This window comes from Ictidomys tridecemlineatus, chromosome 6, assembly GCF_052094955.1.
Source record: "Ictidomys tridecemlineatus isolate mIctTri1 chromosome 6, mIctTri1.hap1, whole genome shotgun sequence".
Taxonomy (NCBI): domain Eukaryota; kingdom Metazoa; phylum Chordata; class Mammalia; order Rodentia; family Sciuridae; genus Ictidomys; species Ictidomys tridecemlineatus.
Genome location: NC_135482.1, coordinates 178,965,227 through 178,992,696, shown reverse-complemented (window position 1 = coordinate 178,992,696; position 27,470 = coordinate 178,965,227). Strand labels below are relative to the sequence as shown.

Here is a 27,470-nt window from a genome sequence, read left to right as displayed (position 1 = left end):
TCGAGAGTGGATTGTGATAATGCAATAAAGGACGATAAATTGTCAGATTTATTGTTCAGAAAATTAGGGCACAAGAATGATTGATGGAAGGCCCTATGTCCTTTGAAGATAAAACTAAGTTTGCATAGAACCAGATTTATGCAGTTGGATTTGAACAACAACAACAACAACAACAAAAAAAAAAAACTGAATGCTCTCACAAAGACAGGTGAATAGACAAATATACACAACTCAATATTACAATGCCATAACAGAAATTCTGAAAGTATGTAACTATTTGATTTATTTATTTTAACTATAAAATATTTAACTATTTTAGTTCTAAAAATTGTTAACTGTGGTGGCTAAGACAACTTTAAGAGTGATATTAGAGATCTGGGGGACTTTCTTTCTAAATTGAGAGAATGAATAAAATAATAGATTCCTAAGTTGTATTATTTGGGTTGTGCTTTGTATCCAAGAAATGCTCAAAATCAGAAAAAGAGGATTATTTGTATATTCAAGATATAGTCAAGGATGCAGAAGTAATTCCAGATTGTGTGATGGGTATGACAGATGCACAAAAGTTAGACACAGACTCGAAGAATTGCAAAAGCAAGCCATGATGTTGCATCCTGACAATTCAACTGAGAAAGCCAAAATTTAAGATTTTATAGTATGCTTAACAGGCTTTTAGAAAAACGTATTCAGTGGCACCAGCCAAATCTTCCATGATTCACTCTACACATCATTCAAATCCTCACTACTGGTCAAAAGGACCAAATGAGCTTGTCCTACATGACAGAAATGATGTGTGATGGGAATCAGAAAGATACCTCTAGGACACTGGCTCAACTAACTGTACCAGAAATGAAACTTCAGCTGTTTATTAAAAGCAAAGATTGCCATTTAATCATTTCCCACAATAATTACCCGCTACAGGCATGGCCTTTGGCCCATTATTTTATTGGCACTTTTTAAAAAATATTTGTGTGGAATAGAAATATGTTTTCTCTAATTTATCTTCTCTAGAAGATAATTTTTTTAATTTGTTCTTTTCAGGTATACATGACAGTAGAATACATTTTCACAAATTATACATGGAGTATAACTTATTGTATTTAGGATCCCCTCTTGTGATTATACATGATGATTACACACAGTTACTCTGCTCATGTATTCAAATACAAGGCTAGGAAAGTTATGACTAATTAGTGCTACTGTCTTTCATATTTGCCTTCCCCTTCTCTACCCTTTGTTTTCCTTTGTTAAATCTACTGGATTTTTTAAGGTTTTAAGCTTCTGCAAACTCCCTTGTTTGGGGTTAGCATTCACAAATCAGAGAGAACATTCAGCCTTTGGTTTTGGGGGGTTGGCTTATTTCACTTAGCATGATATTCTCTAGTTCCACCCATTCTCCTGCAAGTGCCATTATTTCATTCTTCTTTATGGCTGAGTAATAATTCATTGTATATATATTACATTTTCTTTATCTATTAATCTGTAGAAGAACACCTAGGTTGTTTCCATAGTTTGGCTATTATAAGTGGAACTGCCATAAATATTTATTTGGCTGTGCCATTCTAGTATGCTGTTTTTAAGGTTCTTTTGGGGTATGGATCAAGATAAATGGGTCAAATGGTAGTTCCATTCCAAGTTTTCTGAGTATCTCCATGCTGCTTTCAATAGTGGTTGTGCCAAATTGCAATCCCACCAACACTGTATGAGATTACCTTTCTCCCCACATCCTCATCAACATTGTTGTTAATTGTATTCCTTATAATTGCCATTCTGACTGGAGTGAGATGGAATCTCAGTGTCGTTTTGTTGCATTTCTCTAATTTCTAGAGATGTTGAATATTTTTTTCATATTTTTTGACCATTTGTATTTCTTCTTCAGTTAAGGGCCTATTCAGATCCTTTGCTGAACATCATAGTATTGGTACCAAAGCAGATGTGAAGACCAATGGGACAGAATAGAAAATACAGAGACACACCTGTATCAAAAGAGTTATCTCATCTTAGACAAAGGTGCCATAAACATATATTGGAGAAATGATACTTTGTTCAAAAAATGGTGCTGGGAAAACTGGAATTCCATATGCAGTAGAATGAAATTGAATCCCTCTCTCTCTTCCTGCACAAAACTCAACTCTAAGTGGATTAAGGACCTAGGCATTAGACCAGAGACCCTGTGCTTACTAGAAGAAAAAGTAGGCCCAAATCTACATCATGTCTGCTTCAGAATTGACTTTCTCAATAAGACTCCTAAAGCACAAGAAGTAAAATTAAGAATCAATAAATGGGATGTATCAAAAAGCTTCTTCATAGCAAAGAAACAATCAAGAATGTGACCTGAGATCCTACAGAATGGGAGAAAATCTTTACCACCTGTATTTCAGATAAGGCATTAATTTTCTTCACTCTTAAAAATCATTGAATACTCCAAAAAATGTTTTATCTATGAATATTTACCATATTAAAAAGTCTGCCCTACTTCTATTATGCATTGAGAGCTAGGTCACTCCTCCATTTGGAAGTGAGAGAAGTTTGAATCTTGTTTGGGTCAGATATCAGTGATATCTACTTAAAAACCCCTTTTCCTATCATTGGAGAGTAATGGCATAAACAAGGGTTATTAGAGTAGAAAGAAGAGTTCAGGAGAAATAAAAAGTTTCTCACCTGGTGGGGTGGTACACTCCTATAATCCCTGAGACTGGAGGACTCAAGATCTGAGATATGAAGATCCCAAGTTGTGGAGTCCAGCCTCAGCACTGTAGTGAGATTGTGTCTCAAACTGTGTCTCAAACTAATGTGTGTGTGTGTGTGTGTGTGTGTGTGTGTGTGTGTGTATTTATATTTGGCAATGTAGCTCTGTGGTAAAACAATCCTGGGTTTGAACCATAGTACAAGGAGAAACAAAAGTTTTTCTAGTAGTAAATTCATTATTTTGAGAAATACAAATATAATTATTGGGAAAGAATTTGAGAATGTTTGAAATATTTATTGAATAGGTAGTGTCGGTGCTAGGAAAAAAAAAACAGTACTGTTTAAAAAAGTCTTTTTGTGACCACTCTTGCTATATTTCATACTGTAGGGAGTAACTTTATTGACATGGTTTATAGAGTCCTGCAGGGCTCCCCAAATATTTTTGTATGATGCCCAAAGGCAACACTACCAGTGCTGCTGCCAGCACTGTTGCTACCAACTACTAACAAGTCACATTTGTTCTCCTTCCACTACTCACCATGGACAGTTAGGAGCCCTCCCTATCTTATTCAGTCACAGTGACAAGCCTCCTCATTTCTCTTCTACTGGAAAAGAAATGGAGCAGCATGCCCAAGAATACCAGATACTGAGTGTGGAGTATGATTCTTTACGTTTTTTCAATGGCATTTATTAATGGAGTCAATTATTAGTTTTCAAACATTTTATATAGGTTTCAAGTATTTCCTTATTCATGTTTCAACTACTACATTTGGAAAATTTAAAGGGTTTTTGACAAGCTTAAATTGAACAATCTATTTCAATCTTTATATAATTTGAAAACATGCATGAGTTTTTGTAAATCAATATGATAATTGTAATGCACTTATAAGAAATGAGAAAGAAAATAAGTGCATTTAATTGTTGTTCAGTTACCTAATGGTGGCCCTGGAAGAAAGTCATCTTTTAAAATGCAATATCTATACCTAATTTTGGAAGTATTATAAGAATTAAATGAGTATGTAAAGCGCTTAATGGAAGATACTATTTAATACAGTATATTCATATCAATATAAATGGCAAAAATAGCAATATTAATGGAGGATACTAGTGATAGAAAGTGTAATATCATAGAACAAAAATGATTAGTTAACTATTTTTTAGAAAAAGTATCAAAATGCATGAAAGAATTCACATACATATGATTCAATCTGATATTTGCATATTCTCTCTCTCTCTCTTTGCTTTCTTGCTTTCTCTTTCCATGTATACTGTGTGTCATAAATGCTAAAGGTAAAATTACTTACATTTAAAGAATTTTAAATTAATATGTGCATATAAAATTAATATAAATAACTCTGATAGTTAGAAATGATATTTTTCTTACAATACTTCAACTTCAAAACACTTGAAATATTGTGCCTTTCCTTTCATAGTCTTGTTTTCAGTCTTCTCTTCATTTTCAAGTCCATTAAATTTCCAAAGATACACAGGAAGTTTTACTTCATAATCTTTTAAATGTTGCATACTTGAATTACTTTTAATATTGACTTTTACAAATATAACTTTGTTTTCATTTTACTTAAATCTGAGGAAACAACTCTTTGTGTTATTTTTAGGATGATTTCTGATGATGAAATTTCCTCATAAGATTATCTGAATATCTTTCTTATTCACAAGAACTATTTTCTTTCATCAAATTTTGGTCACAAAATTTATTTTCAGAAGACAAATGATTGCTTTGGAAAATAAAGAAGATATAGATTGTAAAAGGTAATCTTTTGGGCTGGGGTTATGGCTCAGCTGTGGAATGCTCACCTGGCATGTGCAAGGCCCTGGGTTCCATCTTCAAACCACATTTAAATAAATAAATAAAGGTATTATGTCCAACTATAACTAAAAAAAAAAAAAAGATAAATTTACCAATTACCAGTAATTAGGAACATTTGTGTACTCATCTGCTAATATTGCTTTTCCACTCTGTTCAGTCACACAGTACATCATGTGCATCATGTTCTTAGACTGTTTAACTTAATAGTGTAATTAAAAATGGGAATAAAACCTGAATCTTAATGTATTTTCCCTAACTTTTTGTTATCTGCATTTCAAGGTTTCCAATGTTCATTTCAGTTTGTCTGTAATACACACACACACACACACACACACACACATTTAGTATGTAAGCTGTTTTATATTTTTTCCTTTTTCTTTTTAGATATACATGACAGTAGAGTGTATTTTGACATATTATACACACATAGAGTTTAAATTATTCTAATTATGATCCCATTCTTATGGTTGTACCTAATGTGGAGTTTCAATTCAAATTTAATTTTAATTTATTTTAAAATAAACTTCTAAAAGTAGAAATTATTAGAATATGTTGATGGATTTTATGAAGATTTTGATGTATATAGTCAAAATTTTCAGAAAAATATTTGCAATTCCACTTTTATTAGTATTTTCTAACTTTAAAGATAATTTATCCTAGGCCAAGTTGTCTTTCTTCCACTATTACCAATTAAAAAAAATAAGATACAATTCTGAGATAATAAGAATTTGGACTAGAAACTGAAAAAAAAAAAAACTGCCTGAAACTTACTTCTGATTTGTTTGATTTCTTTAAACCTTTGTAGATAGGATCAGAATAATAAAATCCTGCTCCAGAGAAAGCAGGATATGACTGAGAGGTAGTCTTAGAGAATGTGGCAAAACAGTTCCAGGCCCTTCTCAACAGAGTCCACAGAACTAAATCATCTCTTCATGGCCTGAAAGTTGACTGTCAGTCTTGTTTAATGAGAGATGTATATATATGAGATGGGATGTGCATTCCCGTGCTTCCAAAACAGAATAACCATATCTGATAATTATTCCCTTACAAGATAAAAAAAAATTAATCTGCATTTCAAATTATGACTTAGTAGGCTATCAGAACCCAATTAGGTTTTGCATTTAATTATGGCATCCCATCCTTTCCTTGTACTTGCTTCTTCACAGGAAGGCAAGCCAAGTCCTACTATGTGTTAGAAAACCTCCATTTAATCATTATATGTTCAAAATTGGTTTTATATTAGTGTGAAGTTTATAAACCAAGGTGTTACTTTGTATTAGTAGGGAGATAATTATATGAATATAATTTCATTCTAAGACAAGAAACAATAATATTTTTAGTGCTTTGATGTTAATGGATGAAATCATCCTGGATGGTACAACTTGCAAAAATGGAGAAGTGCATAGTGGATCATAGAGTATTTATAATATTATCCACTATTGTCTTAATTTCTGTGTCCTCCATAGTTCTTATGTTGAAATCCTAAACCCCTGATATGATGGCATCAGAGGGCAGAGATTTTAGGATTTGATTAGATCACAAAGGCAGTGTTCTCATGAGCAGGATGTTAGAGACCTTGTAGATCTTCCTTGCCCCTTGCACCACTGTGAACACAGCAGAAAGACATGATCTGTGAGGAAGTGGGCTCTGACCAGAGGCTCAATCTATTAGCACCTTAGTTTCAGATTTCCAGCCTCCAAAAGTGTGAAAAATATAAAAAAACTCTGTTTTTGATAAAAAGTGTATTTTTGTTAAAGCAATCTGAGTGGACAAACACATAATTTTATTAAAATTACATGAAATATGAAATCAGGATCCTTAAATCATTTCTATAATTTCTACAGGTGTGTATTTTCTAATGAATTTTAATGCTTAATAGCACCTTTGAATGATGCATAGTTTCTTGCCCCAGTTTACAAGAGTACTGCTAATTAAGACTTCCCTGGCTCTCTTGAATATCACATAAGGAAGAGGATCTATTTTTATTTTAATTTATGAGTACCTTGTTTCTCATAATTCAAAACAGAATTAAATCAAAATAACTTATGAAATAATAATGACAAATCCTACATGAGTAATTGACTCCAATTAAAGTAATTAATATGAACATGATATACTCATTACATGTTTTAATCTCTCACTATTATGATTCACTCATTATACTCATAAAACATCAAATATTAAAACATAAGATAAAGTTTCTGTACCATGTGATTTCTGCAAAGTTTCAATTACTCTTCCATATATGATTTTTAGCTTGGATTTCTGTGATATTGGGGATTAAACTCAGGGCTTCATACTTGCTGTGCAAATACTCTACCACTGTGCTGCATCACCAGCCCTTATACATAGCTTCCCCACCCCCACATTTTTAAAATTAGTGCATTATAGTTGTACACAATGATGGGATTTGTCATTACATATTCATGCATTCACAAAATAACAACATAATTTGGCCAATGTCACTCCCCAACACTTCCCTTCTTCCTCTCAACCTTCTACCCCTTGGTCCATTTCCTCTAATGATCTCCCTTTGATTTTCATGAGGTTTGCCTTCAACAGCATTCTTTTCCATTTTTATTTCTAGCTTCCACATATTGAGAAAGCATAAGACCTTTGACCTTCTGAGTTTAACTTATCTCATTTAACATAATGCTGTCTAGTTCCATCCATTTTCATGCAAATTACATACTTTCATTTTTCTTTATGGTTGAATAAAACTTCATTATGCATATATACAATATTTTCTTTATCCATTCATTGGTGAGGGCCACCTACAGTGATTCCACAGTTTGGTAGTCATCAAGAATACAAATAATAATAAATGCCAGAGAGGATGTGGAGAAAAAGAATACTTTCACACTGTAAATTAGTAGACCACTCTGGTAATCAATATGAAAATTCCTCAGAAAACTAAGTATGGAACCACTGTATATAACTTCTTTGAACAAAATATTAATACTTAAAAAGTTCATCACAGGACCTGGGGATGTGGTTCAAGTGGTAGTGCGCTCACCTGGCATGCACGGGGCACTGGGTTTGATCCTCAGCACCACATAAAAATAAAATAAAGATGTTGTGTCCACCAAAAACTAAAAAAAAAAAAATATTTAAAAATTCTCTCTCTCTCTTTAAAAAAAGAAATTAAAAAACAGTTCAGCACAATTTATTCCAATGGGGACATTACTGAATCATTGGATATATTTCCTTAAGAGCATTTTTCATATTAATAACTCTTTAAAATGAAAAGAATTGCTGATTTGTTTCAGAGCTAAGTGAAATTAATTACACGACAATATGCAATTATGCATATTCATTCATTCATTCATTCATTCACTCATTCAGTTTCTATTAAATCCCTTCTGAGCTTGTTCCACTGTGCTAGAAGCCTAGGATGCATACAATTGAATAAAGCCTTATTCCTGTTTTCAAGTTATACAGTGAACAATGGTACAAACTATTCCCAAGTCCCAACTTAATACAGTCCATTCAGAGTCTGAATGTTGATTGTCAACCACATATTTTGTGAGAAAAGTGTGCATGAATTAAGATATACCTGCCTCGGTTCCTAAAGCTGAGCCAGAATATCTGTAATTCACTGTATAGTCCAGTTGGGAATGTACAAATTTAGTCCAATGCTAATTCACACTCCTTGCAGAGAGTAAAAGTTAAGAAATATTTTAAAGAATTACAAGGATGAGTCACTACCTGAGACACAAAATTTGAACTATATTTTGAAAATCAAAGAGGAGAGCAATCCTGTAGACAGAAATTTAGTTAAGCAGCTCTGGCCTAAATTTATTCACATGGATTTGGTCCGCTGAATGATGGTTTGTTTTACAAATTATTCCTTATATGAGACAGACCACGTGTCCCTAGTGCCATCATGAACAGGATACGTGCCTTGACATAAGTATCTATAAGGGGAAAGAAAACATTATTCTTTGCATTAATAATCCCTTGTAATTCTCTAAGTTTTTATATAAAATTACTATTGAATTTTTATTAGCTCATACTAACTTTGTAAGTCCCTGGGAGAGGCAAGGCAATCTTAGATAACCCTGTGAAACGGGGAAGGCCAATTTTGAAGACGTGAAAACTGTGTTCATGAGAGGCCTAAATCTAAATAATTCCCCGAGTACAGGCTTGGGAATTCATTCCAGGCATTTCAACCCCTCGTTTAATTTCATCTTTTACTATACCACACTGCCTCTCTTGAATACGTTTAGCATTTGGTTACTATGTTCTGTTATTAAAGCTGCTCACCACCCATCTTTTATATGAGGTAGAAAATAGGTTTAAGCCTCTCCAGGGGAGCTCTTAACCTGAAAAGAAGGGGAATGCATCACAGGTGAAAGACAGCAGAGCAATGTGACCTGCTGCTAATTTGCAGCGGTATTCATTTGGGTGGGATTTGACATTTCTGGGTAGATGTATATTTGTGATTGATATTTCATTCTTTAAAGCACAGCCTTTAAAACAGCTGTGAAATGTCAAGTTATTAATTTACACATTGCAAAATGTAGTGTTAGGAAACCAATTTACATCTTTCCAAATTCAACCCCAGGGATACCAGGCTTTTGAGATCAGCACATCATGAAGAAGATTATCCCAATCAGCATAACTCTAAAAATTGCTGCTCAACTTTCAGCTCTGCATAGAGTCAAATGGGATGAGAAAGGTGGTATTTTGCAGAGTGAGATGGGGAACATTTTTCCTCTCCTCTATATTTTGCTTTGGGTTTATTTTATATCAATATGGTGGGGCATATGGGACTGACAAATCAATGAAATCCTGATTACAATGTTAAATTATTTATTCAAAGGAGAGTTATATTTTAAATTATATATAAAACCTACTTTACAGGTTTTTCTCCCCTAAAATGTAGTCATTGTTTTTTCTCACTTTTTTCCCTACACAGTTGATAAACACATATAACCATTAAAACAGGTAATATTATTAAATCATTTCTCAGGCATTCATTCAAGGTTACAAGACATACTTTCATAGCAATGTTTTTGAGAGAAAATTAGTAATTGAATATACAAATTCCAATGGAAATAATACTTGGAAAAATTATAATAGGGTAGGAGTGGCCCTGTTAAAATTGAGAATATGAAGGAGGACCCAGTCATTGTCTTGACCCATTTTGTTCCTTTGACCTACTCTTCCTCAGACTCATTTCTACTCCCTAGCTTTTCCTAAATTCCAGGAACAGGGAGCCACCAGCAATGCCACAGAAATAATAATAATTAATCAGAACAGGTTTGATCAGACTGCTTGTCTATGCCTACTTCTTGCTCCCTCTGCTACTACTTCCCATATATTATCTTGGATCCATTGTTAATAACTCAAAGGCACTTTTCTTAGGAGTTTGCTAAAATTGCTACCTTCCTAGTATGGCCCCACTGGAATTAAACTCCTTTTGTGTTTCACCACCACGCTGATGGACTCTTTAGGCAGTGGGTGGCCAGAGTCTAGTCTGTTTGGACCCACAGAGCTGGGCCCCTCTGTTTCAGGCCTCTGTTCAGGTGTCTAGTAACAAGTTAACTTGGTTTTAAAGAAATTTTACCTGCTCAGCTCCTTTGTAATTTTCACTTTTAGGGGTTTTTATTAACTGGGGCATTAACTTTATATAAAACAATATTTAAATATGTTTTAAAACTTTGTTAATGCAGAAAATATAATACTATAATACAGAAAAGTGATTCTCTATTCCTTAAAGTTCTTGTTTAATATAAGCCTGATTCTTTCACATTTTAATATAAGGAAGCAAACGGTTCCAAAAATATGGACAACATGCAAATACATTATTTGCTCCTAAAAAGGAAGGAAATGCATCCCAGGTGAAAGACAGCAGAGGACAATTTGAATCTCTATGGGAAAATAAAAATGTTTTCATAAAATTAAAAGTATAAAAAATTGTTTGAAGGCAAATAATTTAAAAAATTTAATTACCAAATGAATATAGTTCTCAAAATCAGAGTTAGATTGACATTCTCCACTTGTCCCTCTCAGACCTGCCCCCATCATTATTTATCATAGATTTACCTGTGATGTTCTAAAGATATGTAAAATATCAATACCTGATAAAATTTGCAAAAATTTTTGACAAAGGCTGGTAGAAAAATATCCTATCAATTAGCTAATGAATATACTTTTATGTTACAAGATATTTATTAATTGGTAAAGTCATAGAATCATTATGTAAAATCTTTATCAAAATGAGTAATTTTAAAATATCTATCTTTTTATTTGAAAAATAATATAATTGGTTAAAGTTACATTCACTGAGTATTTAACAAATGCCAGCTACCTTAACCAAGTTGCATATTCTTTAGTTGTCTGCAAATTCTTAATTCAACTATGTGTTAACTGTTATTTTATTGACTCTACAGAAATAAAATGCTTAGGCAGGCATCATTATTTTTATAATGTTTCAATTACAAAAAGTGGAAAACTAGCATTGAAACTAATCTGTCTGGCTACATTCTGAAGCAGAAATTCAGAAACCCCATGCCCCTTCACACTCATATATATGAAAGAATTTCCCCATTGTTGAGGGATGAAATGTTCACTTTTGAATCACTTACAAATATTACTATTTTGTTCAGTTGTGGTAATTTCCCTTACTCCCAGCTTTAAAAACAAAACTACAAAAACGATGCAATTTAGTATACACTCTTGTTCTAATTATACCTGTAGTTGAATCCAGTGAACCACCAACTATACCACATTGACACTGGCTGTGTCAAACAGCTGATAAAACAGTAGAGCTAACAGGCAGATGCAGCACATGTTTTGTGTATTTTTGCCACAGGGATTTGTAAACAAAAGAAAATAATTCAAATAATTCTAGGAAAATGTTGATGCTCAAATTGGAGGCTTGGATTAACTAAAATATACATTTATTCCAATATTTCCCATTTTGTCATGCAGGTTTTTTGCAGAAAAATGAAAAAATGTTTTGTCATAAATGACAAGTAATATAGAAATATGAAGAAATAGATAATATGGAGGAAGTTACTAGTAAAATAAAACAGTCAGCTTCTCAGTGATACCCATTCAGTGTATTCCATAAGTTTGACAATCCTACATTTCCAAAACATCATTCACTTCATGATAATGCACAGAGAAGCTAATATTGATTATAAGCAAAACTTGGGGCCGGACTCCTAAGACATGAACCCTTGATGAACACAGTTAAACAAAATCCAAACCATAAAGACTAGGAAGAATTCTCTATCTAATTTTTGCTGCCATAATCGAATAGATTTCAAATGCCATTTATTATTTTTAAAATTATTTTCAAAGTGGAAATTTCTTTGTGATATTTAGTTTTCTCTGTCAAATAACACAGAAATTATTCTACATTAATGTAGATAATTAGTAGGATCAAACAATTGTGAAATCATAGAAGGATGAAAATGAACTTTAGACATTTTTTTGTAAATCTGTCAGCATTTAGGATTTTCTAAAATATTATGTGAAATAAATATAAATTTCTTATAAATTGTATGAATACTTCATCAACCCCTGTTATTTGACAAAAATAGCAACTATATGGTCCTAGACAATTTTTAAATAATGTCAGATATTTTTTGATGAGTTAAGGCATGAACTTAAGATAAAATTTTCAACAGGCATTGCAGAAAAGAATTATTACCATTGGGTAAACGAAAGTTTATGAATTTACTGATCATTGAATTATGTGTAGGTGTGTGTTTGTGTGTGTGTATGTGTGTCTGTGTGTGCGCGTGCACATGCACATGCATGTGCTGCCATGTACTGATATGGAGAGTTTTTCCCTGTCACAGCAATTATTACTAAAACACATAATTTAAAAAATAATTTTAAATGAAAGATACTCTTGAATGGATAGAAACTAACATTTGTAGATAATTATCCTATGCAATATTTATTGCAAAAGTTACTATTTAAATTAAATCTTATAGAAACTTGACATAAATAAAACTGATTTCAAGATAGGAAAGTTTATGCTCTAGAGATCACACACCACATAGATTAGCTAAAATTTGAACTGAGTTCATAATTAGGAAGCATGTTGCTTTGATTACAGCACCCTGGTAACCTAATTAAAAAACTGAAATTTACATGCGCAACAACATACATAGCATGAAATACTATAGTGTTTAATTTGAAAATTCCAGCATTTCAAATTTCAGTCTTTTAAGGTACTAGCTTATGGAATAGATTAAATTGGGTATGTATGAAGAAATATGATACACAAATTTGATGCTTTTAAAATTATTTCATCTAATAAACTAAATTATTGTATTTACAGATAATGACTTTTTATCTATAAAATTAAATTTAAGCTATTTAATGCAGTGCTAATGGAGTTTCTAGAGTGCCACCATCACTTCCCTACCCACATCTGAGAAAGATGACATCTTGGGGAAAAAACAATTTTTCTACTAATTATTGTAAACTTTTATTAGAATATAAAATGAAGCCAAATATATATGTAGTAGAGGAATAAGCATATAGAAACAGAATTGAGAGGCACTCATGAGAAGGGGTTTAAATCCTTGTACAATGGATGAAAGGGTCCAAAACTATACCTGCCCCACTCAGATGTGCTATGTAAGAGAGACAAAGTAAAGCTTTTAAGTATTGCCTGTGTAACTACCTGATTATTTATCTGTATCTGTAGTTTCCACACACTGATTATGTGAATTATCAATACAACTTTATAGGTGATTTATGAATTTTGTTTCACAGCATGGATGACTCACTTGTGCCATTTTTCTTATATATAAATGTTTTACCCTTCACTATGTTGACTTTTCAAAAGCAGTGTTTATTTTATAGACATCTTTGAGTTTTCAGAAAGCTCCATCATTACTCTTAAATAATATACCTCTTATTTATTTTACTAAATATTAGTTGGGTGAGGAAGTTAATGGACTCAAATATTATGTAGGATGTTCTTTTAAAAAATATTTCACAAAATAAACTCACAATGCCAAACATTTGAAATAAAGAAGACTTCTATAGCCAGACTATGGTTTATTTGTTTGCTTGATTTATATACCCAGCACATAGAATTAAGTTTTGTAATAAAACAATACACTCACATCTTTGCTTAATTTTCTTTTGTAAGTAATGTCTCAGGAGAAATGTGTTGGTAGTACTAACAGTGCTTGACTTTCCTTAAAGTGAAAGTATCATCTCAATTTTTAACCTATTGACAGTAGTGTATATGTAATCTGATTATATGAAAGAGAAACAAGAAATCAATTCATAAACCATATACACATATAGAAGAATTTGAATATATATGATTCTTAATTATTATTTTGAGAAGAGCATGGATAACATTAGGAAATATAGGATAGATAATTATTGAGCTATACTTATTTCTATGCTAAATTAATGCAAATATTGGTTCAATAAATATATTTTAAATTCCTATCTTTATTTCTCTATTGATTGTAAACACTATGCTATCAATTAGAAACATAACTGATTCTTTTTTTTCTTTTTATCTTTGTTTTGGAATATAAAACAAATGATACAAATGTTTTAAGTTTTAAAATCACCATCTCCTAAAAAGTAATATATTCAGAATATATTTTCTAAAGCATTTATGGTTAACTTTGTTGCATAGAAAAAAATATGTTTTTGTTAATAAATAGAAACAGAAGGCCCAAGACTTATGATATATGCTTCTATAACCTCATAGTAAGGCATAGTATTTAAAGTAAAACATCTAAGTTAATATAGGTATGTCTATGAGTTAGAAAATATTATTTTTTAAGAGAAAAGATTTTACTGTGGTACCCATCTATGCTGGACACAAAGGATTCTCCTATTTCAGTCTCCTGACCAGCAGGCCTATGCCAGTACACCCAGTTAAATTATTAATTCTTCATAATCCATTGCTATGTCAAAATTTCTTCATAATGCTTGACATATATTTTTATACCTAACAAAAATGAAAAGTAATAACTCAAATATATGGAGGTGTATCCTAGTTTTGATGTTCAAAGCTATTTTCATTTTGGAAAACATTAGTTACAGTTGATACAATGAAAATCTGGAAAGTTTTCTAGGTATAAACATCAAGATGATTTATAGTTTACTGTAGATTTTTAACAGGCAAGAATAATTTAAAAAAATTCTTTTCAAGAATGTGTAATTAGGGCACTTAACTTTTAAAATATTCATTTTATCACTGGTGTTATTGCAGAAGCCGCCTTCACAATACTTACATGTCATGACCAATAAATGCTAACAGGACAAAGCAGAGGTCACAGAGGGTACTTATCATCTTAGTTTTCTTTTTCTGGGAATAATAGATATCATGTAAATGATACTCAAATCTGGGAAGAGAGGTTAAATTTTAGCATAAAATTAATATTTAATAGATATATTTTTCTGGTGATATTATTCCAGATCTAGAATCATGGTTTGTAACTAGTGAAGTTAAAATTTGATAAGTTAAAGATTGCAGAGAGAATATTGTTTCTTATTAAGAAAATATTGTGTATGCAATACCTTTCCCTGAAAAAGTTTTGTAAGGTCCATTTCTAGTTATACATAGTAGGGATCTTTGTGTCTTATGTATGAGTGTGAATGAGAAGTGTAAGTACATTTGAACTATGAATCATTGGTTAAATTCTGGGCCTCTTATATTTCTACCTGCAAGTCAGTCTGTTACACAGTGCAATATCAGGGGAATAAATCTATAAGTCACAGACAAAATTTCTGTCAATCACAAGTTTTGAAACCATACCTAAAAATTTTATATACATTGTATAGATTGTGCAACAAACCTTTCCTCCTGTTTTCCACCTTCATCTCTGACACAGTTAGATATTTTATACTTACATACATATCCGTTTTATTATTTATGAGGAAATAATGACAAATATATGAAATGATGTTGAGGAATGGAATATATATGATGTTAGAAAAAAATCATTCTTTTGAAATGTAAAAGTATTAAATATTAATAAAATGCCTTGTGGTTATTTTTCTTTACATTCCTGAAAGTTTCTAATAAATCACAACACTGATTTTCTTTTATTATTCTGCTGCAGTTGATTTTCCAAAAAAAGTCTTTAATAATTTCACATATATTTTTGTATTTGAAATTGCAATATGAACTTTGTGCTATTTTGTTATTCTTTGCTACTTATTTCATTTTATAATTAGTATTCTATGCTTTAAACAAGTTGGTGAATATTTAATTTCCAACTTTTCAGTGGTTTGATAAAACTTACATAACTATGATGTCTTTTTAAAGACATATCTAGACAGTCTTTGAATTCAAACATAATATTAATTTAAAATTCAATGTTTCACCAATTTTATTACTTTATATTCTTCATTGATACATCAGTCAATTATAGATTTTCAAATGCTTTAATTGTGCTTTGGTATATATGTTATGGGCATTCATAAAGTTACAGGAAGAGAGAATGGAGGAGAAATAAAAATCCTTACTCATTGCTGGTTGAAATGCAAAATAATACAGGCACTTTGAAAGAAAGTTTGTCAAATTTTTTAGAAAACTAAACAGTTTTACTGTAATATCAGCAATCCTACTCCTAAATAAATACCCAATGGGTTTGAAAGTGTGTATGCACATAAATACAGGCATGTGGATATTTATAGAAGCTCTGTTTATAATCACAAACAACCAGAACCAGCCAAGATGTTCTTCAATAGGCATATAGATAAAGGAAAGGCACATCCATACAAAGGGATAGTATTTAGAAATAAAAGGGATTAATTAAGTCACAGTAAAAAATGATGAATCTTAAATGTATATAGCTAAATGAAAAAAATAAGGCATAAAAGACTGTATGTTATATGATTTCATTTGTGTGATATTCTGGAAAATACAAAAATACAGAAATGGCAAAAGAGAGCAGTTGTAAAAGTTTGTTTTATTTTTGTTGTTGTTAATTTGTTGTTTATTTTATTTTATTTATTTTGATGGTATAGGAGGCTTTGAACATGTGAGACTCAGGGAAATTATAAGCTACTGGAAATATTTTAATATATGGTCCCTTTGTCTAATCCACTGAACTTTATTCTTCACTGCCTCATTGTGATTTAACTTCAACATATCAGGGAAAACATTAAATCTATGTTTATAGATTTAATGTTTTCCCCATAGATAAGCTATGGGGGTCAATCTAGGTACCCTTTAACAGAATAATGAATACAGAAAATGTAGTGTATATACACAATGGAGTATTACTTTGCCATAAAGAACATTATAACATTTGCTGGTAAAAGGATGGAACTAGAGCTATCATGGTAAGTGAAATAAGACAATGCCCCCTCATTAAATAAAAGGTCAAAATGGGAGATTCTAAGGCTTGCCAAAGAATATATGAATGCATGGCATTTTGTTATACCAGACATTAAGTACCAGATATTAAGGCAGCTCCAAAATCCATAGTAATGTCTAAGGAACTTAGGCACCAATCAAAAGGACTCTCAACAAATCAAATAATGTAGTGGTAGATAAAATAAGTATAAAAATAAAAATATAAAATAAATAACCATAAATCTATACTGATTAGATAAATTACAGGATAAATATAGAAGTGATAGAAAAATAGACCTAGTTCCAAAGATAAAGAATCCCAAATAATTTATGTAAATAATCCCTTCTCAAGGAGGTACACTCATATACATGAAAGAATTTCCCCATTGTTGAGGGGTGAAATGTTCACTTTTGAATCACTTACAAATATTACTATTTTGTTCAGTTGTGGTAATTTCCCTTACTCCCAGGTTTTAAAAACAAATCTACAAAAATAATGCAATTTAGTATACAATCTGGTTCCACTTATGCCTGTAATTGAATCCAGTGAACCACCAACTATACCACCTTGACATTGGCTGTGTCAAGCAGCTGATAAAACAGTAGAGCACTGCTGTTTAAAAGGTATGAACTGCACTTCTTTCAAAGAGTGTCATATGACCAGGGATAAAATTATAAATGTGTACCTTTACAGGTGATAAACAGCAGGACCTCAACCAGATGGTCGAGTTTAGCAGCACAATCTTAAGTCACACAGGTATTGGGTACTCCTGAGAATTTGATGAGAAGGACAGTTTTGCCTCTAATCTTCCTCCAGGAAACAGGTGGTAGAAACAGGTGCCAAACAGATAGAATCAGACCTCCCAAGTGAAGAATGTTTTATAAAATGCCTAAGCAGCACTCCCCAAAATGCTCAAGTTCATGAAAACCAAAGAAGTGGTCACATCCAAGAGAATCCTAAATGTCTAAATTCAGTGTGATAGCTTGCACAAACAGCTGAACAGAAAGTGAAGAACAAAGTAGAGCCTGACAGAAAGGGGATCTTTAGTTAATGATAAAGTGTAACTATCTGATCATTAATGGTGACAGTTATGCTGTATTAATGTATGATACTTAGAAAAAAAAGGAAAGCTGTACAGTGTCCATGGGAACTCTCTGTGCCACCTTGGTTAGATGTACTACATTAATAGATTTATTTGGACTTTCTTTAGATTTCAGAAGTTCATTTTAATTTTTTCAGAGCATATACTCATGCACAAACAATATCTAAGTATCTATTGATCTATCTAGAGAGATTATTTTATGGCATGCAGATTTCACAATGTTAATGAAAATATAATGCAAATTGTTTCCTTCAGTTTATCTTCAGTTTATGCAGAAGATATTATAGCTAGGTGAGAAAATAAAGATTAATTATCTTATGGTATTATGATTTAAATTATAAAATCAAGAGAAAATATTGTCTCATCAATATAGATATATATCTATGATGTAGTACTATTATTATGCATATTTGATTGAATGGATAAAACTTTTTCCACTACTCAAATGGAAATTTTAGTTTGAAGCCTGAATGAAAAAAATTTTCCTGAAATCATAAGTTTTTAACACACTAGAGATAATAAACATGTTTTGGATGTGCAATTTCTCTTGACAGCAAATTGGAATACTTAAGATTTTGTGCAAGCTAATTGCACCCTCATTTAGTTTAATGAACATTTTCAGTGGCAATATTATGATTCCTGTTTCTGTGGGAAGTAGCAGCTTGATACTTAGGAAGTGTTAAGTTGTTCTGTGCAAGACGTGGCTACTTTGGGAATTTCTGAAAAGTAATTAGCATAGTCTTTCATGGCCTGTTATTTCTTACAGAAATCTATTCTTTTATTGAGAACACAAAAGTAATGCTAGGAATAATTAAGGAAGTTCTCCATATCGTCATCTCTGTTCTAGAGAAAATTGTTCTTGAATGTATCAGCCTTGATTATTTTTCTTTACTACAATGATTCCCTTTGGAAATGATCTTCAACTAGCTGTGAGACCACTTCAAGGGAAGAATAAAGGCAGAACTTCTTTTCTAAAACTGTTTAAATATTTTTTGTCACTTTGTTTTTAGATGTCTATTTGTAAGCACATTTGATACCATATAAGTGAATTATTATTAATAGGATATTCAAATATTTGTTTTACTCTCTCAGTTTGGACCCAATTGAGTGAAAGATGCATTCATTAAAATGTCATCAGGTATATTATTACAAGGATATTGGTTACCATGGCTTATACTTATTCCTAAAATAGTCTGGTCTGAAATAGGATAACAAGCCCCAAATTACCTGACACATCTGATATCTATACATCTTTCACCTGGGAGCCACTGGCCCTGTAAGGAACCAATGTGTAGCCCCTTCTTCTCCACATCGTGCAAATCATGAACTATGCATTCTCCTTCTATCACTGAGTTCAATGAATCATGGATCTATAACCATCCTTGTTCCACTAAATAATAAATATATCTGCTCTCCTCATCTGTAAATTCCCTATCAGTGGATTCAACCAATTATGGACAGAAAACATTTGAGAAATTATGAGCAATCATACTCAATATATGTGGACTAGTTTCTTGTCATTTTTCCCCAAACTATATTGACTGTTTGAAATAAGATTTCACTTTGCATTAGGCATTTTAAGCAATATAGAGATGATTCATAGTGTAATGTGAATAGCTTATATTCAAATACTATAGCACTTTAAGTAAGGGTACTTGAGCATCTGCAGATTTGATGTACAAGGGGTATCCTTGCATCAATGGCCCAACCAATACTGAGGGATAAATGAATATGTATCCTTTTCAAATGTATATTCAAACATACACCAGCAATAAAACCATAAAATAAACTAAATGCTTTTTATTTTTAAAAATGATGGACAGCAGTTATTAAATGGTAGAGGAGTTACAGTGGAAACATTGTCATCATATAGAAAGCTCGATGACATTAAACTCTTTATGTGGGGCTCTGAGTGTTAGATAAATCAAAAGCACATTGATTAGAAATTTGGAAATACATATAATTTTGATTGATAAAGGCCACATATGATGAATTTGATACACTGAACATTCTTATGTACTCATGCCAAGAGAATTTGCTCCAGTAGTTTTAGGAAAAGATGTCTCTTCCATACATAAACAGCAAAATCTGCACAGACCTTGTCACTTGTAAAGATTATTTACTTATATTTTTATATTAAAAGTAAAGAGATTTTTAGGGCAATAAAATATTTCTTTGCTTCCTTTAATTACCCACACTCAGTGACTCTTGAAAAGTATGTTCTTCATCTCACTACTTATAAATTGAAAATTCCTCATATCAGCATAATTTATGGTTTTATCAAGTCTAGTAAGGAATTAACAGATAGTTTGCTCATTGCCCTTTCTAATTTTTATTTTAATTGTATCTAATATTCCCCAGATCAATTTGCATCATAGATAAAAATAAAAGGAAAAATTTGTAGTGGAAAGAGATCTTTTGTTTGGATTTTACATAGAATTTTAAAATCATGGAATAGGTATAAAATTCATATTTGACTTCCTGGGGTCAAGTGAATGAGTACAGAAAAAAATACAAAAATTAATTACCAGGAAACTATGATGTCTAGATGTCCTATTGAAAAAACACAATATCAATAAGTAAGTAAGTAAGTAAATAAATAAATAAATAAGATATGTATATCTTTGTTTATTTCAAGCCATTATTGCAAACCATCAAGAAAGAAGAAGTTTGGTGAGATTTACATCTTTTTGAATTACTATAGTACATTCTATGACATAAAATTCACCATTTTATTTTGTGACAAAAGTTCTTGTTCCTAAAAGCAGAAAGCTATCAAAAAATTCTCTTGCAGAGTACAAAAGATTCACTTACAAATCAAAGTGAATATGAAAGAATGCAAATCACACCTCAAAGCATTACAAAATTAATACTTTCTACATAAAATAATCTTAATGTGATTGATAAGTACATTTTTGCTTAAGCTCCTTCACAGCTTGAAATGGAATACAAATTATTTAAAAAAACCCAAAGACATCTTTTTCCTAAGGCCTTAAATTTCTTCCAATTCTTTCAATGAATCGTGGTAGAATTAGCAGTTATAACATCATTCATGTTAAATGGTAAATTTTTTGATGTTACTTAGTGTAGATAACTTTTGCTGTTTCTAATTATATGATATTTGAAAGTATTAAAGTATAAACTTTATTTGTAAACTCAGCTACAACTTATCCATATAATCTGAAAAATAATGGTTCCATGACAATAGGGACATAATAAAAGCTAATATTTGTCTAGCAATGTTAATAATATTCACCTTATTGTACTATATTATTTTTTACAAATTGGTATTTAGTCACTAAAGTTTGTAAGAAAAGTATTTCTCTAATATCCCTATGGTTTTCAGGGGCTTTGCTTATCAACTGTATAAGAGATTTTGACATGGCACAAAGTCATATCCAAAGTTTTCTAATATACAAATATTCCAGTCTCCCAATCATGACTTATACTCTTCACACTTAAGTTTGACTAACACCATCATGTTATATATATTCCTTTGTGGTTAGTTACTTTTGCTGAAAAAAGTATTTTATTGCTACTGTAAACAATATTTTTAAAAATTCTATTTTTGATTATTGCTGCTATATAAAAATATAAATGAATTTTGTATCACGATCTCATATTCTGCAATTTTGGTGTTGTCAAATATTGGCACTATAAGAATTTTCATTTTACATCTCCATTTGTTTGTTTTTTAGACATTCCATGAATCTCTACATAGATGATTATATTTTTTGCAAATAATTATTTTTTGGAGGTAATGTTACATTTTGATCTATTTTTTGACAAGTTTTTCTTTCTAAACTGTCAGAACAATGTTAAATAGATATTGCCTTATTCCTGAGCTGAGATGGAAAATGCTTAGTCTTTTCACTATTCAGTGTGCTGTATGATATCCTTTGTCAGGCTGAGGAAGTTGCTTCTATTCCTACTTCGTGAGTAACTTTATTAGAAAAGCATGAGGAGCTATTAAAAATTAATTAAAAAATTACTGGAGACATGTGCTGGGATTAAGGTCATCATGAATTATAATAACAATGGAAAAATTTAGGACATGAAATTGAAACCAGTATATATGTAGTCTGATACCATATACTTAAAATATCTAAAATCATTAGACATTTACAATTCATACTCAAATTGAGATTAGACATAGTAAGTATAGATCATCTTCTCTCTACCTGAAATATGCAAAAAGATTAATTCAATTTAGTAAATATTTGTAACTATGCGAACAAAAATTATTTTCTTTCTTTGAAATGAGATGATTCTGATAATTGTTCTGTGAGAATAATTCTAATTTCTTAAAGTGTATTGAAAATTGATGGAATCTTTGTGCTCTTTCTTAATATTCTCAGAACACACAACCTTCTTTGCAAAGAAATTGGCTGTGATCACACACAGTTCATTCAGCTTCATACTATTCATAATCTATTTGTAAGTTTAGGGGAATATGGGATATCCTCCTGATGCAAGCAAAAGTTCTCTTTCCGAGATTAAGATTTTTGTCTTGCTATGCTGTATGCCATATACTTAACAGTATTCTATAGTACATTCATTTTTTCCAACTTTCTTAAGGTATATTTAACAATTTAAAAATGTGTGTATTTAAATACTTATAAATATAATAAATATAATATAAATATAAATATAATGAATATATTAATTTGCTTGATTGTAATCACTACAATCAAGCAAATTAATATATTCATTACTTCACATAGTTACCATTTTCTTTTTTTGTTTTGAGTGTGGTTACAACACTCAAACTCTACCCCCTTTGCAAAGTGTACTACAGTATTGTTAAGTAGTCATATTATCACACATCTCCAGAACTCATTCATTCTGTGTAACTGAAACTTTGTGCCCCTTGATCAACATCTCCCAATTTTCCCCACACTCAGCCACTGGTAAAAAGCATTCTGTTTTTAGTTTCCTCCTTGACATCACAATCCCCATATAGTCAAATCCTTTAAGGCATAATATTTGCATGCAACCCATAAACATCCTGTTATATGCTTTAACTCATCTCTAGACTACTTATAATAATTAGGACAATGCTTAGTAAATGCTGTGAGAATAGTTGTTGAACTGTACCATTTAGGGAATAATGGCTACACATGTTCTGTACAGAAATAACTTATTTTTCTGAATATCTTCTAGTTATACTTGATTTATTGCAGATATGGAGGGTAGACTGCATACATGTGATACATTATATAACAATAATTTCTTAGGTAGTATTCTCTGTGAATCCTTAAATATCTCTGGGTGAGAAAAATGCTTTATTTTGCTGTTGTATTAGTTGATTTTTGAATTTTCAATCAAAATCATTGTTTTTTACCAGACTTCTGTGTTCTTGTAGCTACTCTAGTCATGAGAGTCTCTAGTGTCAGTTTTTCTGTTTCTTTTTGCAAGCTTTTGTGCGCTTTATTTCCCTTTCTTTTTGAAATTCAGGGATTGCATTGAACTCTTTTTCCTTCAGCTTGCTGAGCTCTGTATGGACCGTTTCAGGGTGAGGCTTCCGATTTTTCTTGCATTTTGTTGCATATGTGTGTGAGTATGTGAAGGTGTGCATGTATATATAATTTCTCTGTGTATTTCCTTCTCTTATTTCTGTTTTTGAATAGTAATTACTTATTTGTTAGAAATTGTATACATTAGCTGTTCCTATTAACATTTATTTTTAGGGTATCACTCATCAGATTGTCTTTTTTTGCTGTATCTTGTTAGAACTTTTAGCTTCATTGTTCCTCTCACGAATGTCCTCTGTAATTATACCATTTCAGACACTTAGCCCATCCGAGTTTCTGTATTATATCAATCTTGAGTATAAAATTCATTCTGTGTTATAAATACAATATCTCTATGTAACATGGATTTAGACTATCAGATTCTTTGTCTTGTGAATTTGAGGTGTAAAATCCACGGGGATGGCCAGTCAGGTTCTTCAAGGTTTGAGTTTAAGAAGCCAATCAGAAGTATGTGATTTTAACATCTTATTTACACAATTAAGAAGATGAATCTCGCCTGGTGGTTTTTGACACGTCCTTTAGAGAGAGGATGCATTTTGGGTAAGAGTCTTCTTGTGGTTGGGCATTGCTAGAGCAAGGGTAACTAAGGAAGGGCTGTTGTGGTTGCAGGAACACAAACAGGTGTTTTGAGGAACACAAACAGGCATGCTAGGTCAGAAGAAGGCCTTGTGCTTAACACCAGCAGGGAGTAGGGAATCTCAAGGTGTATTTGAGACCCATAGTGTCCTTTCAGGTTGGCCTGATGTCCTCCTCCCCTCCTGTCCTTCTCCAAGGCTTTATCCTGGCTGTCTGTGGAAGACCTATTTTTCTGCCTCATTGACAGAAACTGACAACTTCTTTCTTATTTGCGTGATACACAATGGGATGTGGAAGAAGTTTGTGCACTGGGACTTTCCTCCTTCTAATTGTTGCCAGCCACTAATCATCTTATTCCATCTCTCCTATCCTGCAGCCATCATAGACACTGTTCCAAGACAATCCGACTATTGCATCTGCTGATGGACACAGCAAGGCAGAGGACAAAGCTAAGCATACTTTGCAGCTCCTATTGAAGGTTTCTGAAGAAGGCACTGGGCTCCTCCTGCTCCCCCTTTCCTGCCTGCTCTGCTTGGGAAAGTTCTTCAAAACCTAATCCCTTTTGCTGTCGGATTTCTACAAATATCCTCGACTGTTATTTTCTTGCTCCAAGAAATACTATATGTTTTCTGCATTTAAAGATCTTTGTGAATTTCCCCGTCTCCCTCTCTCTAAGATCCTGCTTTTGTTTCTTCCTCTCTGCATTGTTAATTTGGGACATCTGTCAGAAACAGGGTTGTCATTTAACATCTCTATTTTGTTGTCCTCATTTCTTCAATCCTTCTACTTCCAAAATATGGGTTTTCATGCACTTCATATGATTTATTATATTTGCTTATTTTTTTCTTTAGGAGCAAACAACTGCAGTTGGCTGTGTCAATTGTGAAACTCATTTTTGAAACTTTGATGGCTAAAAATGGTAATGAGCTTCTCTTCTTATTGGTGTATTAAAAATAAACACCTTTGGAAAAATTACACAATTTTTCTAAATGTATTCATAAATGTATAGCATATTTCCTTACAAACCATAGATATAATATGTTATAAATAATGCCAAAGCATTATTTACTGGCCTTCTGCAACAGAAATTATCATTTGGTTCCGTGATGGTGGGTTCATTTTGAGTCTCACTGATTCCAGGAGCAAATGAACTTTTGTGATAGATAGCCTCAAGCTGCTGTGCAGTTAAGAGCTTGTATTTCATTAATTGAATTCTTCTGGGCATGATGTTACTCTATATACTCCCTCCAAGACATCAAGCCTTTAATTAGTTACTTACCCACAAACACATATTTAACATTATAAACTGGGATCCCTTTTTGCCAACACCAGATAGAGTTGTTTCAACTGTGAACTCTCACTAGTAGAAGATTTTCCACACTAATTCTCCTGAGCCAGAATCAAACAGCTGGAAAACATGTGCAGTGTCTTTTACTCTGAAATGTGAGTAGGTCTAGTATAAAACTCATGCCATTATCTTCACAAGCATGATCAGAGTTTACCTTTAATAGGATTGCTCTAATTTATTTTCTCGTTTGCTTCTCACAGCATGCCAGTATCCATGAGATGCTGAGTTCAGTATGAATTTAAAAATGAAATAAAAGCTCCCTTTACTATCTTAGAGAAGAGGAGACGTTCTCTAAATGTCAAACATCATCTCTAAATTGACTGTAATCCGGAAATATGTCTTTTTCTTTCCTTTCTTCTTTCTGTCCTCATCACATTATTTCAAGACTGTTTACTATGGAAGCAAACTTGCTTTGCTGAATACATGAAGTAAAATGTGAAAACATCAATGAAATGATTTAATTATGGAAAAATATATATACACAACTCTTGTTAACACACTATATGCCAAATTCCCAGACTATGGTCACTTGCATAGAGTGTTAGGAAGGTGTATTTTAAATTATACCATAGAACCTAACACATGGGGAGGATAGAAACAAGAACTTTAGGATAGCACTTTACAAAGTGGAGGAAGAGGGCAAAATTCATTAATGCTTAATAATGTCCAAGGATATGGGGTAGCCTGTGGAGTGACAGCTGTAGAGAAATGGAAATTACAATAGAAATGGCAAACCCCTAGTTTCCCCCTTTTATTGTGGCACAGCCTATCAATATCCAACTTTACTTTCATTGCCACTGTCAGAATCACATGATATTATTGCTTTCTGCTAGATGTCAATCTAGAAATATAAGGATAAACTACATTTCAATTAATTAATATGGCACATATCAAATGAGCACAAGCATCATGAAACAACATTTGCTAGTCGTTTCTACCTATATACAGTTCATGGTTTTTTAATGAATTTAATATACATTTGACGCATAAGCCTTCATAAAGGGTTGACATTTACCATACTTAAAGTTCAGGATAATATTCCCACTGGTATTAAGTAGGGCTGACTGGGTAGATAATGGTCTGAGTGTGAGCACATTGTGTTGTCATTCTTCCAATTATTATTTGAACACATAACTTTTTGCATGATCACAAAATCCTTTACAGGTATTTTTACTTACCTTCCATATGTACTAAATTAATTTTAATTTCCTAATTTATATGTCCATTACTTGTGGACTTCTTTCTATTCTTCTTAAATCATAGCAGAAATTCTAGTTTGAGTCATTTTTTAAAAGTAGCGCAGAAAAGTAACATCACATTTTTCAGTTGAGGAATTCAACAATTAATACTTGCAAGTCTTTTAAGCAAAACATTCATAAGGTTATTTATTTTTTAAACATAGCAAATACATTTTTAATTCTTTGATGAGATAATTTAATTTTTGCAACTCCATCCCCTCAAGAATTTAAGCTTCCAAACTGATTGTTCTGGTTCTGTTTAATTTAATGAAAGACCCTTTATCCAACTGTCAAGGGATCCCTGAAGAGTTCGTTTCACTTCATATTTCCCTAACAAAGCTCTTAAGTACTCAAACAGGAACATATAAACTGATTCCAGCAGTTATAAGTCCCTATTTCCATTTAACTTACTGATAACTTCTGAGGAGGTTGAGTGAGCTAATGGAAAGTTAAATAGTCCGAAATAAGCAAACATGGGAGCTAAATGATCAGGTTATTCTTTGGCTCCCCTACTCTGGGCTTCCTACAGGAACAAAATGCATTACCAGAATGTTCAGTGGGGGTTAAGTTGTGTTTCTAGATTTTCAAACTGGAAAAATACTACCCACCAAACTAAACTAATTCCTTTGAAACTACTGCAAAAATATATACATATTAAAATATTAAGATATTTATTCTAAGTAATAAATGTCATACAATATACAATACTATATTATACATAGTATGTCATCTATAACATGAGATCTTAATTGTAAATGGGCTTGCCTCGTAGTGACAGCTCTTTTGAAAATCTGCAGTGAGTCAACACAAATTTTAGGAAATGTTTAAAAGGAGTAAAAAGAGAG

At 31.9% G+C, this 27,470-nt stretch overlaps 1 long non-coding RNA gene across 1 annotated transcript in view; it reads left to right on the top strand.

Moving 5' to 3' along the window:
• Nucleotides 1-27,269, top strand: part of LOC110598690 (uncharacterized) — a 317,709-nt gene extending 290,440 nt beyond the window's left edge. The window contains exon 13 of the long non-coding RNA XR_013423467.1: nt 24,416-27,269. This is a non-coding gene — a long non-coding RNA (uncharacterized LOC110598690). The remainder of the gene's footprint in view (nt 1-24,415) is intronic.
• The last annotated feature ends 201 nt before the right edge of the window (nt 27,270-27,470 follow it).